Consider the following 14892-nt stretch of genomic DNA (forward strand, 5'->3'; position numbering starts at 1 on the left):
TACCAACAAAAATTAGGTTAAAATGAGACCAAGCTAATGGGCATAAGGGTCAATAACAGCAATTACAAGTTTACTTAGCCAGTGATGACGCTCCATAATCTGTGCCCTGTGACGCCAATGATGTCTGTGCACAGCCACACTGAAACACAAGGGAAATGCAGGAAAGTGCCATTGACCCAGTCTAATGGTCTCTTAAAACCAGCATCACCACTCTTAAAGCTTCCCCCGGCTGCATGCTACAGTATGTAATGACATTTTTTATTGCCCATGCTTAAACCACGGTGTTTCACCTTGCAATAAACAAAGCATCTGCCAGGAGAAATACAGCTAACAAAATGCATTGCTACGATACAGCATACCTCCATTAATAAAATAAATACATATGCATGCCAGTTATAATTTAAGTTAAAGGAGAAATCCAGCGAGTTTTCACATAGATCTCCGTTTCTCGAGGTCACCGAGTACTGTCGGTACGAAAAAACCCCGAAAACAATCGGTTTTACCTAGCTCGAGCTGCTACAGCCAGCAGCTAATGCAGCCAGGCAGCTACAGCGCTACACTCTGGGGGCCTGGTGGCTCACCGGATTTCTCCTTTAACTTCAATTAAAACTGGCATGTATACGTATTTATTTTATCAGTGGAGGTATGCTGTATAGTAGTATTTCTCCTTTCGAATATCTCCTTTAACATTTAGCAAAACACTGGCTCAAAAATTTAATAAAACGTCTGCAATGCACATAGAAAAAAATATATTGAAAAGTCGTACTATTGTAGTGCATTTCCTCTAACGAACAGATACACAGACATACAAGATCCCCATAAGTGGCAATTACTCTACAAGTCATACTGGTGACCTTTTCAGTGGTGAGGCTGGCCACAAAGTCATCATCAAGAGCATCAGCAATCTGTTCATCAGTGTTAACAAGACTCCAATTCCGTGCATTCAAATTAGCACAAAACAAAGGACATGGCTTTCATGTTATGTAATCTGTTTAGTATGGGCCAATCGTGATTGAATCACTATAATTGAGTGCTAATCTATAATGTGTTATTGGTGACTCACACAAATATGCACCCAAATAGAATCAGGCACACACACACACACACACACACACACACACACACACACACACACACATAAACAATTACACACACATAAACAATTACACACACATAAACAATTACACACACACACACACACACACACTCAAACAAACAATTACACACAAACACACACACTAACACACCAAATTGCTTTTTTACTGGTTTTGGTGGCTGGGTCACCAGAGGGCCAATACATCTTCATAGCATTCCTATAAGGTAAAATACTCACGCTCCGCTGTCCTACTTGTGAAGCCACCATGGCTTTCAATTGGACACGCCACAGAAATGCACAGCTATTTCTGCTGCCTCAGTGCATACTTTGCCACATTATCCCCCTGGAGTTCAAATTGCTCTCTGGTCATCTATTGTCCCCCTCTTTGCTTTTGAGGTTAGTCAGCTATGCCCCCTTTCTTCAACAGAGGCCCAGCCACAGACAAACACTTTAGAGGCAGGTTTACTGAAAGCAATTTAATACAAAATGGCATAATCTAAATTATATATAAACCATTATGGCCAACCTAGCAAGAATGTTGAATTTGAGATTAGTGAACATACTCAGGAGAGGACAAGTTTCTCTCTCTTTTTTCCCTACATCTCTGCCTCTCCCTCTCCCTTCCTCTCACAGTTTCTCCTCGTCTCTCACTCTCTCTCTCTCTCTCTCTCTCTCTCTCTCTGGGGTATAGGCAGCAGCCAGCAATGCTGTTACTGCACGAATTCAACCGAGGCCACATCCATCACGGCGCACGCTGAAGGAGGGGGTATAATGGAGAGGTTGGCCTGCCGATGGCCCCTGTTTGTGACTGAGGCAAATGCCAAGTCCGCTCTCCGTGCTTCACGCCGCACCATTCTAATTCTGTTATTACTGTCACGCCACGATTAATCACGAAGCATAGTGGAGAACAAGGCCGACACACACACACACACACACACACACACACACACACACACACACACACAAACACACACACACACACACACACACACACACACACACACACACACACACACAAAGGGGAGAGAGAGCTTTCTTAATTAGACTTAGCGCAACACACCAACCGACGCAGCCTCCATCAAGACACGGGAAAGAGGCATGAACATGACTGAACATGCTTTAGGTCACGCTGGTACAAATATGAATAAATGGCACTCAGGTTTCCTGAAATGTCTGCGAGGTGCAAAAAAAAATATTGCAGTGAGCGGAAACAATCAGAAATGTAGAAACTCCAGGTTTCTTTTTCCTTTTTTTTTTTTTACAAATATGACAGGGAGACAATCAGAACCTCGAGACGGATGACGAGACACTTGACTTCACACAGTCAACAGGCCGAAGACACGGAGAGAGACGGCGAGATGCAACATTACCTGGAGGGGTCACGCTGTCGGCCAGTGGCTGCCGCTAAAATAATGACTCCGCGGCGTAATCACCCCCAGATTGGAATTATGTAAATGTGGGAACGCATGCAGATGAGCGGGCGCGCGCCACTTTAGGGACACATGGCTCAAAGTCCCACGGCCATCCATCAGGGACCAGGCTTTAAAAGACTTTCAGATGGTACAAACAAATGCCGCCATGACCCACGCCAAAACAAGAGTCTCCTCTGAGCTGCTAGTTATGTGTATTTGGGTTTATTTGTTATTACCCCGGGAGGTCTCACTAAGCCTGCTGTTTCGTCTTTCTAATCATAGTTTTCTCTTCCCTGTTTTTTCTCATCAGAGCTAATCACTCGATAGTGCTTGTCTAGCCAAATAATTGAGGCAATGACTGTCAATACTTCTCAACTCCAATCATTTGTACATTTACTTATTTTTATTTATACTTTCGACTTGAGTTAATTGCGCGGATGAACTCCAATAAAGTACTCGGGGTGCTGCATACCTACGATAGAGTTTCTCTAGTCGTTTCTTGCCTTTGATCGTTCATGATTACAAAGCACAGCTTCTTGCTTCCTTTATTGCTGCAGTAAAGCATCCAAAATTACCACTGCAGGTTTTTCTCCGACATAGACTGGTGAATCAAAGTGGCACACTGAGCTCCTCAAATAGGCAGCACGAAAATAATGCACAAACTGTCAAATGTCAAACTATTGCACATCACAAATTTATCATTTTGAGACACACAGATTATATTGAAAATGTAGTGCATAACAGTCAATACCAAGATGCCAAAACTTACACCGACACAAATCTTTCCAACTAACTGAACTGCAATCAAATATTCCTCCTCACTTGATCAACTTTTAAACCACAAAACAAAGCTACAAAAAAATGCCACAATCCTCTCAATGCTTCCCATGCGTTCCTCTCAGTCTCCAATGACTGATGTCTTTCCGCCAGGGAATGCTAAATATCCCCTGTGTTGTCACCTTCATGACTCTTATTTATTTGTCTGCTTTATTGTAATGGCTTGCGGAACGACGCATCGTTCAGGTAGATGGGTCGTAACTCACCTCGGCCTGGCCATCCATCTGGCCAAATTTGACTTCCTGTATAGCTCACAACTGTTACTGTCATATTAAAGCACTGCATTATCAAAATCAATGGCAATTTAACGGCACGCCAGTTAGGCCAGTGACTGGAGCCAGTTAAGGGGAAGAGGCATGGGATGGCCAGTGTGGAGGTAGAACAGGTGGATGAAAAGCCACATGGCGTAAGGCTGGTCACAGATATGCCATTGCTAACTGAAGCCAATGGCTGATGTTTGTTTTGAAATGATGAACTGATATTAAGCTATTACTACAAAGTAACACTACCTACACGAAAATGTGGCAAGTAGAGTATTAAAAAACAGTAATCCCTCATTTAAATGATGGGAAAAGTGCACTCAGTCACTCTTGCTCATGGTATAAAATGTCCCTTGATTTAGAGCAAAATCGGTATTGTCTTGTTATTAAATTAGCTTTAGATAAACTTTAGACTTTGCACTTTACCCATTAAATCAGGGCCCATTGAGTGTTTAAAATGATTATACTTTAACATTATTAATTGATCCTTGCATGCCATTTGAATTACAAAATCAGTTGGAATATGGGCTGATTAGTCAATTCATGTTCAGTCAACAATACTGTGTTTTCAAAGTCACTCTTTGAAAGACCGTGGACTTACAGTGCTCAGGGTGACAATAGAAAAATCAGGCGACGAAAAAGACTTCCACAATTCACATCACTACTGCCATCACTTATAACTACTACAAGAGCACATGTTTGTTTTCCTCCTTCCCTCTTCATCTTTCTATTCCTAGACACACACACACACACACACACACACACACACACACACACACACACACACACACACACACACACACACACACACACACACACACACACACACACACACACACACACACACACACACACACACACACACACACACACACACACACACACACACACTTCACCAACCACCACTCGCTCTCACTACCAGAAGACAAAGCAGCATCTGTAGCCTCCAGTCCTTGCACAACACAAGCCTTTCTCTTCTCCATCTTTCATCAAGCACCAAACGCCTCCTCCTCAAGTGCATCCTACAGTGCTGAGGGGTTGGGATGCACGCGCTCAGACAGCATCTCCGACCTGCCACCTTTTCCCGCACGGCGGCAGCGGCTGCAGCAGCATCTGCTGCCTCCATGTCGCCGCGTACAACACCCTTTTCTTCCACAGCGCTGACTGTCATCCATCACCACCAACGCGTCCTCCACCCCCCCCCCCCCAAGCCCTGCCCCACTCCCCCATCCAGTGCTCCCCGGGCCAAGGGATGGGGAAATAATGACGCCTGACAACATCCCGGGGTCACGCCCGAGTCGTGCCTCCAGCAGCGTGGGCCGACCGACAGTCTCCCCAGGGTTGTGCCGGGGGGAGGTGAGGATGTTGACGCGCCCGAAGAAAAGGCCACCTTCGCCGGGCGGCACTTACCAAGACCCGGCCCTGAACCCCCTTCACATCATGAGTAGGGTGGGGGGCTCAGGATGCTCAACCTAGTGTCCTAGAGCTTTATGGTGCATTAAAAAGACTCTGCTGCACACACACACACACATATATGTACAGACATACTCACACACGCAGTCAGATGAGTTAGGCTGCTGTCATTATGCAAACGAGAGCAAGGGCTGCCGTGGGGCAGGTTATGGTTCCCCCCTGGTGACACCTGACCCTTGTTGACCCTCCGAAAGGTCCTTGAAAGTGAAACCTGAACTCAAGGCTACTTTTAGACAGAAAACATGTTGACAAAACACACAGGTGAGAGGTCTAATATTTTAGGAGCTGTCTGTCAAAGAAAACAGTCCTTCAGTCTGTTGGCATCCAGACAAAAGCATCCCCAGAAGTAAGCATATTACTGATATATTACTGTGACTAATATAAAGTCCTTCAAAGATCTAAGAGTTTCAGCTCATACTGACAAGGGGATGAGAAAGCATATAAACTGAGAAAAAGGTACATATGGTACACACATTTTTCTAGATGTTTCTCTAACCGAATGGTGCATTAATCATCAAATTAAATGGAGGAAACACCTGACGTATATCAGACATTTCCACAAAGCAAGAAAGGTAACAGCCCTCAGTGTGGAAATGCTGGTATGGAATAAGACTAGGAAATCGGAAATGAAGGCACCAGTCACATCAATAATACTCATTAAAAGTAATCTTCATTTCAGTGTACGGTTGGATTCGGATGCATATTTCATGATAAATCAATTACTGCACTGAAAAACACACACATGCACACTGCGCACACACACAGAGTATTTTTCTCCCTCTCTCACAAACAGAAATACACTCACATGCACACACACACACACACACAGGACATACTGCAGAGGGTGATGCAGCAGTAGGGTAATCACACTGAATAGGGAAGGACAAGAGAGGACACATTTTCGTCAGACTGCAATCCCCCCCCCCCCCCCAAATTCCCCTTGCAGTCCTGATGTAAGTGATTGCAAATTCAATATCATGACTCTCTGTACCTGGGCATATGCATGGGTTTGTGCTTGAGTTTGTGTGCATAGATACCAATTTGTGTGAATACCAATGTCTGTGCACTACTGTCTCTGAGCATGTACTGTATGCACGCACATAACCCTATGTTTGTCTGTGTGTCTGTCTGTCTGTCTGTCAGTAGCCTATGTGTGTGTGTGTGTGTCTGTATCTGTATCCGCATATACATGCATGTTTGTGTACGAGTGTGTGTGTGAGTGAGTGTGTGCACGCTGGTGTGCTCAGGCAAACCATCGGACCCAGGCATTGATGGCGGCGGCGGTGGCAGCGAGTGAATTAATATTCGGCGCGTAAACAGAGGCGCGTCGCAAGGAGATTTATCTGTGCAGCAGTGGGCGCGGGGAGATGCAGGAAGGCAGCTGAACCCTGAACGACCCCGAGAAGCTGTCACGCAGACGGATATGCTTATTATGCAAATGTGAAGAGTGAGCCATTGATCGCAGCCTGTAGAGTCCCATTACCACTCCCAGCTGGGACCGTGGACGTGTGTGTGTGTGTCCTGAAAGTGTATCTGTGTGTGTGTGTGTGTGTAGGTGGGTGGGTGTGTGTATCGTGGCTGTTTGTGTGTGCGCGTTCGGTGTCTGCCTGATCTTTAGACCGATGGTATGGTAAGTATCGCAGATCATTTAGAAATGTACATCAAATCTTTCTTCTAAATAGCCTCAAGACTAGAAATACAAACAGACCACATCAGATGATGGTGCCAATGATGATAGGAGATGAAGATGATTATGACAGTTGTGGTGATGAGGCCAATAAATGCAACCATAACGACACTAACAATAATATAACTGTAGATTCACAAATACTATTTACACATTTGAGCATGATTACTAGTACTATTTTCATAGTCATTATTTTCAGGCTTAAATGAAGGAAGAATTTCCTAAATGCTGCTCTTTTAGTCGCAAACACAACTGCTGAACTTGCCTAGCCTGAGTTTCGAGTAGTAAGGCTTCCACCTCGTTAAGAGCAATTTGTAAGGATATAACAATGAATGTACTGTACGACGACAGAACAAATGACCACCAACAATGCGCTAGTAAACTGATGGTTTTGGTCAGAGGGGGCAGAGGCAAAGCAATACCATGGTGGTTACCAGATCAATTGTACCCACCTTCTTTTGAAAAATTGAACTGAACTCTGTAGTTGCTCTGGCTCGCAATCCTTGGGGAAACATATCTCAGAATTGCACAAAATATGATCATCCATCACAGGCATCAATGTACAATTGGATATTGGACCCGTGTCATATACTTTCTATGCAGCCGTGTACTGAAACTCTGACAAAAGACAAAACAATCAGTCACATATCGAACTTACAAGCAGCTCTCATAAATGCTATGGAAAAGTTCATTCTCAGAATATTTAGATGAATATTCATAAATGACCTGACCTAGCCTTTCCGTATTGCTCACATGGGTATTTATGGAACATATATTATGCGTTACCAAATAAAGAGAGACCTAACAGATTTTTTTTTTTTGTTTAGCCTACTTTTTGCTTTTTTGCTTTAAGTGACACTACTTTCACCTGAAATTTCACCACCTAACTCTGAGTGGAAGCAGGTAATAAAAACAAGAAATAATTAAAATAACTATTGATATTTTTGTCCCCAAACTGCTATCAGTGACAACGGTCATGACCTTTGAACTCAATGATTGTTGTGATCTCACTTTCTGGGTGTCATGCAGGGGTCAATCAACACTGACACTGGTATCTGTTTTGTGTGATTGTGTACATGCGCGTGCGTGTGTGTGTGTGTGTGTGTGTGTGTGTGTGTGTGTGTGTTAGAGAGAGAGAGTCGGGGGTGGACAGAGGGCCCCAAATGACTATGCTAAAATGGCACCCTGTTCCCACTTCTTCCAGCCAACACTTCCACATCATTACTAACACAGAATCTTCTGCCATCAGAGGAGAACACAGTCCAGACAAGTGCAATACGGTAAGTATTTTGATGGAAATATACTTATCTGAGCAAATACATGTAAAACATATTCTATTGATTCAATATTAAACAATGTTATCTGTAGAGATGTTTTGGATGTGTAGTTACAAGAGGGTGCTTCCAAAGTTTTCAAAAACCTTGGGTGCCAGAGAAACAGATATTGGCAATGAACTGCACTGTTTGCTGAGGATTGCTTTTATTTCACCAGTTCAGTGAAATACAAAATCTACATTGTATTTGAGTTTCTTCAGTATTTGAGTTTCTTCACCATTACAGTAGGCTGTAGGCTACACATGTTTTGAAAAGCAGATAAGATATTTTAAATTGATTAAATCTTAGCCTATAATTTTCCTTGTATTCCACCACAACATTAGCTAAGGATTATGCAAATACGTTTTTTTAAAACAATTAAATTTAACTGAGGAAGTTTGTCACCACCGATTCATTTGACATATTTGAATAGCGATGTTATTATTCATAAATTGGCAAGCGAGAAAGAAGTGGTTTGTCGTCACGATGTGAATCACCCTGAATGTATAACGGATGAAAGAGGTTTGTAACATTCCATCTGTTTATGCGGTTAAATTTAGATTAACTAATTACACTTCGTTGGGACAGGGTTTGACCATTATTTCTGAGAGAACAACTTTGTTCAAATTTTAAATGCGACGTAGCCTAACGTCAAGATCAAACGTTTTTAGAACGCCTGTATAGCCTGCATGTACTCCATATAGCCTACACAGTCGAAAGACCGTTTCAGTTCGTGGTAATGAAGGATGCGGTGCAGTGCATCTCCTGTTCGCAGGAGTCAGACCCCATCATTCATACTCATTTCAATATCAAGCATCAAGTTTCTAAATGCTATCCTAACTTTTTGAAAAACGTTTTCAAACGTTTCCTTGAAGTGGTCCCTCTAAATCTCTAAATATTACGACTTTGCGGAGAAGTAACTGATTTGAAAAACTTGAAAACTTGTTTGATGAGTTCATCTGTGGTGGAGTTGAGGTGAGAGGTTCCGGATGTTAAGGATTCAATTTCCGATATCAATTACAATCCCTGGGACAGTTTCACCCATTAGACGAGCTGTGAACATACTATTGTAGGGGAGACCGGGGCTGGTTGGAACACTTTTCACTCTCGGCTATATTTCTCCGTCTTACAATGCGTTGAAAATGTCAAATTGTGATTAACTGAAAGCTTGGGATCTCAGCCACAAAATGTATACATTCAATGTCAACAAATTATCCCTTGTTTTGAGTTATATATGATTAAAGTGGTGTTGTGCACGTGTGCCAACCTGCCCCATGCACGGGGTTGGTTGGCACATGTAGTCGGTGTTGGTTGGAACACCTATGTTTTAGTCCTTTGCAGTACCCCTTTTGCTTTTGTTTGAAGTGCTCATCTATATCACTGCCTGTAGGGCTTTGCTGATGTCTTTCCTGTGTGTTTTTCTTCAGTAGGGCCCACCGTCAAGACCAATTTGGTCCCTACCGATTTTGTTTTACTTCAAATGTTTAAAAATGTCTGAAATGCTTCCAAATGTAAAACTATGTTCAGTAATTACAATAACAATGCTAAAATAAAGATTGATGATGTTTTTATGTGTAAAATACAAAGTTTATAGATTTGTCACAAAATAGCCATAGGGAATGTATGTGCCAACCAACCCAAAAATCAGTGTGCCAACCTGCCCCGCCCTCATTAGGTCAAACTTTTTTGCACAAATGCTGTTAGCCTGCTAATATCAGTCACCTCAGATTTTCAAACTTCATTTTAAGATATAGATGGGTCCCCTAGCAATCAATTATAATTAATATTTTTTATATATCCCTAACTATTACCATTCTAGGATGTATTTAGTGGGAGGTGCATATTCTAAGTTTTGACACTACAAAATTAAAATGTTGTTCTCACCTAAAGGGTTAATGACCTGGAGACCAGTTACATATGTGAGTTTACTCTACTCAATAAGGCCATCAGTTTAGTGTTGGAATTTTGTTGCAGCTCCCTCTAGTAGCCTGGATATTAACAGTGTTTCAACCTGCCCCTGTTCCAACCAGCCCCGGTCTCCCCTACAGACAGACATCACTTAAACGGGACACCTCCGTTACATTTGATCACACTTCAAGGCTTATCCAAAAAATGATGTTTAACTGTAATTTACAGGTCTAAAATTGTGCGTCAGTACCCCTCGTTCGTGGATCAGTGTGTCGTTATGTCATGACTATAGGCTACAATTAAGCTAAAAAGTCTGAAAAACAACTAGACAATTACAAACAGGTTGTTGCAAGCACTGCACATGATTCGCCATTGTACAGGTAAATTATTTGACATTGAAGTGGGGTGAGAAGTTTTACGGGAACGACTCACTAGGCAAATGTTGGGAAACAGGGCCACCGAATTCATGTCCCTCACGGTTATTTCCGAAAAGGGAATCATTCAGGAGCGCTATTAAGGATTGGCTTTACTGTTGCATCAGAGCGGCAACAGCTTAAAAATAGACCAGTGTGTGATAAATGTCCAGCATTTTGGGATGGGTTTGAGGGGAGGAATAAACTAATAAAACGCTAGGCCTATTTGGGACGCAATATGCTTTTAAAACAGAGCGTCGGGCCGACTGAACTGACACATAGGCCTAATCCATCTTCTACAACGTGTCTTTTATACTTTATTTCGAATTATTTCAACAAGAGCAACAACAAGACGCGACACAACAGAGAGCAGCGTTTAGAAATTGTGAAATAGTATAAGAAACATAAGAGGGTGAAAGAGGGGAAGAGAGACGAACTCTCAGGACGGCATCAGTCCCAGTCATTAATCAGAGCTCAGGATCAGGCCTACCTTCAGCCTTCTGAGAGATGTGAGGACGATCATTTCTTCCCCTGCTCCTTACCCCACCTTCACCTCTTCATCAAAGTTTGGCTTCTACTGCTCCTCTGGGTCCCTTTGCGCTCTCAAAACTGATTTGGAGGACAGGTGAATCACAAATGCTGCCCGATATTCCGCACCATGAAGACAAGTCCTCATTTCCGAACGCTAAAGGTATAGAATTCTGTGAAATGCAACAATGCATAGCTACCATCATAAATAAAACGTAATTGATAACAATGGACTATTACATTCTCAGGCAATATTCTATGACATCGAACATAACCAAGTCACCTAATCTAGGCTAAAAGAATGCATGAACTCCCCTAAAATATTAATTTATTTTAACTACGGTTTAATTATTTTTAAAAGACTACTTCTGTGCCCACCAAGAAAAGACAACATATTAGTTAATGCAGGCTAAATATGTGTCCTTTACAGCCACTCGCACTTGATGCAAACATCTGATTTCAAAGAGCGAGTGATCTTCTTGGTGCAATAGTGAATTCTAAAAAGTGAATAAGTATACATGTGGCACTTCTAGTGTAGGCCTAGTGAAACAGCTCAGTTAGAAATAATGAAATGGACCCGGTCCCTCAGATTCGTCAGTAGGCCTATTATAGCCCAACATGGCCCAACATTTCAGTTTAGTCATTTTCAGATATTTTTCTTTTGAGCATTTGACATGGTAGGCCTATGTTATAATATCCAGAAAATGCACATTGTTGTAAGGTAACAGGGCCCTATGTGTTGCCTGTCGTGTGCAAAAATATTTTCGAGGTCGGTGGCACTCTTTTAAGGCACTACACGGTAAATCACCAGGCCCTAATAATTTACACCCCTTGAAGGGTTCAGGTGATAAGAGTGCGGTGTCTGCCTTCAAACCACTGGGATCTGGTGAAAAACAGATGTTAATCCAGTGCTGTAATAGTTCTTTACCAGCGACAGTAGGCTAAATATCATTATGCTGTTTATGCTGATGTGAGCAGAGAGGTTTCTTTATTCCCTGGATTCTTGGGACTTGGTAGCCTATGCAACTGTTAAGAAAAGGGGGTTCGTTTTCAAGACATTAGAATTAAGGGGCATTTATGTTCCAACAATCACATTTTAAATGTGCTTTGATTGCTACGTTCTGCATGTGCCAAAGCATTTGATTTTATGCTCAGCACGAAAATTGTCCCACCCCAGTAGGCTACACTTTAGTCAAACCAGTGACATAAGCTATCGTTGTATTTAGGAGACACTAGATGCCTCGGTGCGTCATTAAATGTTATTGAAGCCTAGTGTTGCACCAGCCTGTTTGAGGCTGTCCTGACAAGTGGCCAAACGTCCGAACAACTCATATTGGGACAAGTCAAAATCATTTTAGATCGCCAAAACACAAAAAAGAATTGTTTAACTATTTTACTGGAGGTTATCAATTTGATCTGATCATAAGCACACCTAATTTTACGAAAATCTCTAGAATGTCAGAATTTTATGTTAAAGTAGCTTATGCTATACATATTGTTCTACCTTGACTAAAAATCTCATCTAGAAGTAGTATACAATCTTAAGAATAGCCTAATCTCATGGTATCGGAGTAAGTCGCGCAAGTGTAAGTTTTCTCGTTGAAAGTGCCAGGACGTCCAGTGCAGTGTCGTGAGTATCTGCGTGCTCTCGAGTTCAACTTTAACCTTTCGACCCCTGACTCGCCTCGAGACAATACTGACCGGGTCATACACAGGGCTTGAGCACTGGCTCGGCATTCATTTGCGTACAATTTTGGAGTTCCACTGCTCATGGTTACTTTCACCAGCCAGGAGAGCAAGGGAATATAGGCTACAGTTTACTGTTGTATCGACACCTACGTTGCCTTCATCAATATGCCAGAATAGCCTACTTTAGCCTATAGAATCGCTGACGTTATGACAAAGTGAGTAGCCTACAGTTTTGATAAGCTATCTTTGCTATGCTGTATCAACTTTGCTACATCTTTCAATCACCATGAAAATATTATCATCATAAAACAATACTCTTATTATTAATAAGCAATTGTTATTATTATTATTATTATTATTATTATTATTATTATTATTATTATCATCGTCATTATTACTATTTTTAACAATGTGAATTATGTTCTTAATCATGTATGTATCATGTTCGTAACCATCGACTGCTCCTGGCCATTGTAAATGGACAAATCTTTTTGTATAACAGTCCGGTTCGCTATTTACAGAAGCATCCTTGGTTCGGCTTCAACACAATCGATGTAAGCCAGAGGAAGAAGAATTGTGACAACCCTGCGACATTAGGACCATTGATCGCATCTATGCACTTTTTATTTATCGCTTAAGGAGGACACTCAATAAACTTGTGAATATCAGTCATTTTAATTCAATCATCTTCGAGCGAACGACTCCCTTGTGTCTTAGGCTTTCACGTAAATAGGCGCATTTTAATATCATAGCGCATTTAAAGTCATGCCATCCAGACTGTTCTCCATCTACACTAATTCAGAAACTAGCAGGAATTAAGTTTCGTGTGTAACCACCAACTACAGAGATCTTAAGAGGTTAGAGCTGCTGCTCGATTAACTACAATGCCGTCCATGGTGCCTTTGTCAGCTGAATCGAACACAAGCTGATGCTGTAAGTCTTCACCCCGCTGCGAGTTGAAATATTGCATGCTAACATGACAAATACCGCAGGCCAGTACGTCCCTCGAGTTTAGATCACCATGCGACGCACAAAGGGTCAGTGTGGTACACCGCACATTTGTGAATGGGTCGCGTGCTCCCAACAAAGAAAACGTTAATATTGCCTAATAAAAGCATAAATATTATTCCTTCATGTTAGTTTAAAATGAATTAGTGGTGGAGTGAACGAAGAACTTCGATTCATTTTTAGCAGCATTTTGCGTATAGGCCTAGGTGGTTCCACTATTTTCAGTCCATGTCCCCGTAGATCGGGTGGAACAAACAAAATGTAGCTCAATAGGTTTTGTACACAAAGGCCCTTGACAAAGTTATTGCTTTGTTTTATCCCCCCCCCCCCCGCCCTTACACACACACGCGCGCACGACCACCACCACTCTTCATTCAGCCATAAGGTTCAAGCAGCCGTTTCTGTTCATTGCACTATTATGGAGGCATAGTGACTGTAGCTGCCACCTTCATGGGATAACAAACATCGTTCAAATATTTAAATCAGGTAATGGGTCTATAATTTAATTTAACAAAATACCACGTCCATAATGTGAGTTTGTGCTGATTACCTAACGTGGTGTATAAAAGAGCTTGTAATTGCCCATGCTCCCTATCCTTACGATAATGACTACTAAAAAAGTGAATACCCTGAGCTAATCAATTTTATTATTTTTTTTAGATAAAAATCCATAGGCCTTTACAGACATGTTTCTATTATTTCAGATGGGTAATAACCTGCGTTTGTAAGTAGGCTACTCAGCTACCCTCATTTAAAATAAAAAAACAAGTAGGCCTAGCTTAATTTTTTTTACAAGACAACTGGATTCTCTATAATTCCCCTGATGTAGCCTACAACGTTATTTGGAGACATTTTCTCTTTAGGTTATAACACTTTTTTGTTCTCTCTCTCTCTCTGCGACCTCTGTGCTATATACTGTGTTCTATTCCAGTATAACTTTGGATAATATGTTCTCGAAGAAAGTTGTGATATTTCACGGTTACTTGGGCAGCTGCTTGCTCAATAATAATAAATAATATGGCAACTAATGGTATGGGTGCAGAACAAATACGTATTTGTTGACTGACAGGTGTTCTGTAAATGTTATGTTTTGTGCAATGTCTCAGACTCATTTTAATCCACATAAACGGGGTTGTATTTGACATATTTGGTCATTAAATCATCATCATGGCAAAGAGTGGTCGACAGCAGTTTGCAGAGGTCCTTCTCACAGACCAAAATAAAAGCCCGTGCGCGGTCACGTCACGCAGTGAGGTAAAGAGACTGGA

The sequence above is a fragment of the Alosa pseudoharengus genome, unplaced genomic scaffold, assembly GCF_046254945.1.
Source record: "Alosa pseudoharengus isolate Yale_2024_CS ecotype anadromous, Long Island Sound unplaced genomic scaffold, YU_APseudo_1.1 YU_APseudo_1.1_scf_5, whole genome shotgun sequence".
NCBI classification, from domain to species: domain Eukaryota; kingdom Metazoa; phylum Chordata; class Actinopteri; order Clupeiformes; family Clupeidae; genus Alosa; species Alosa pseudoharengus.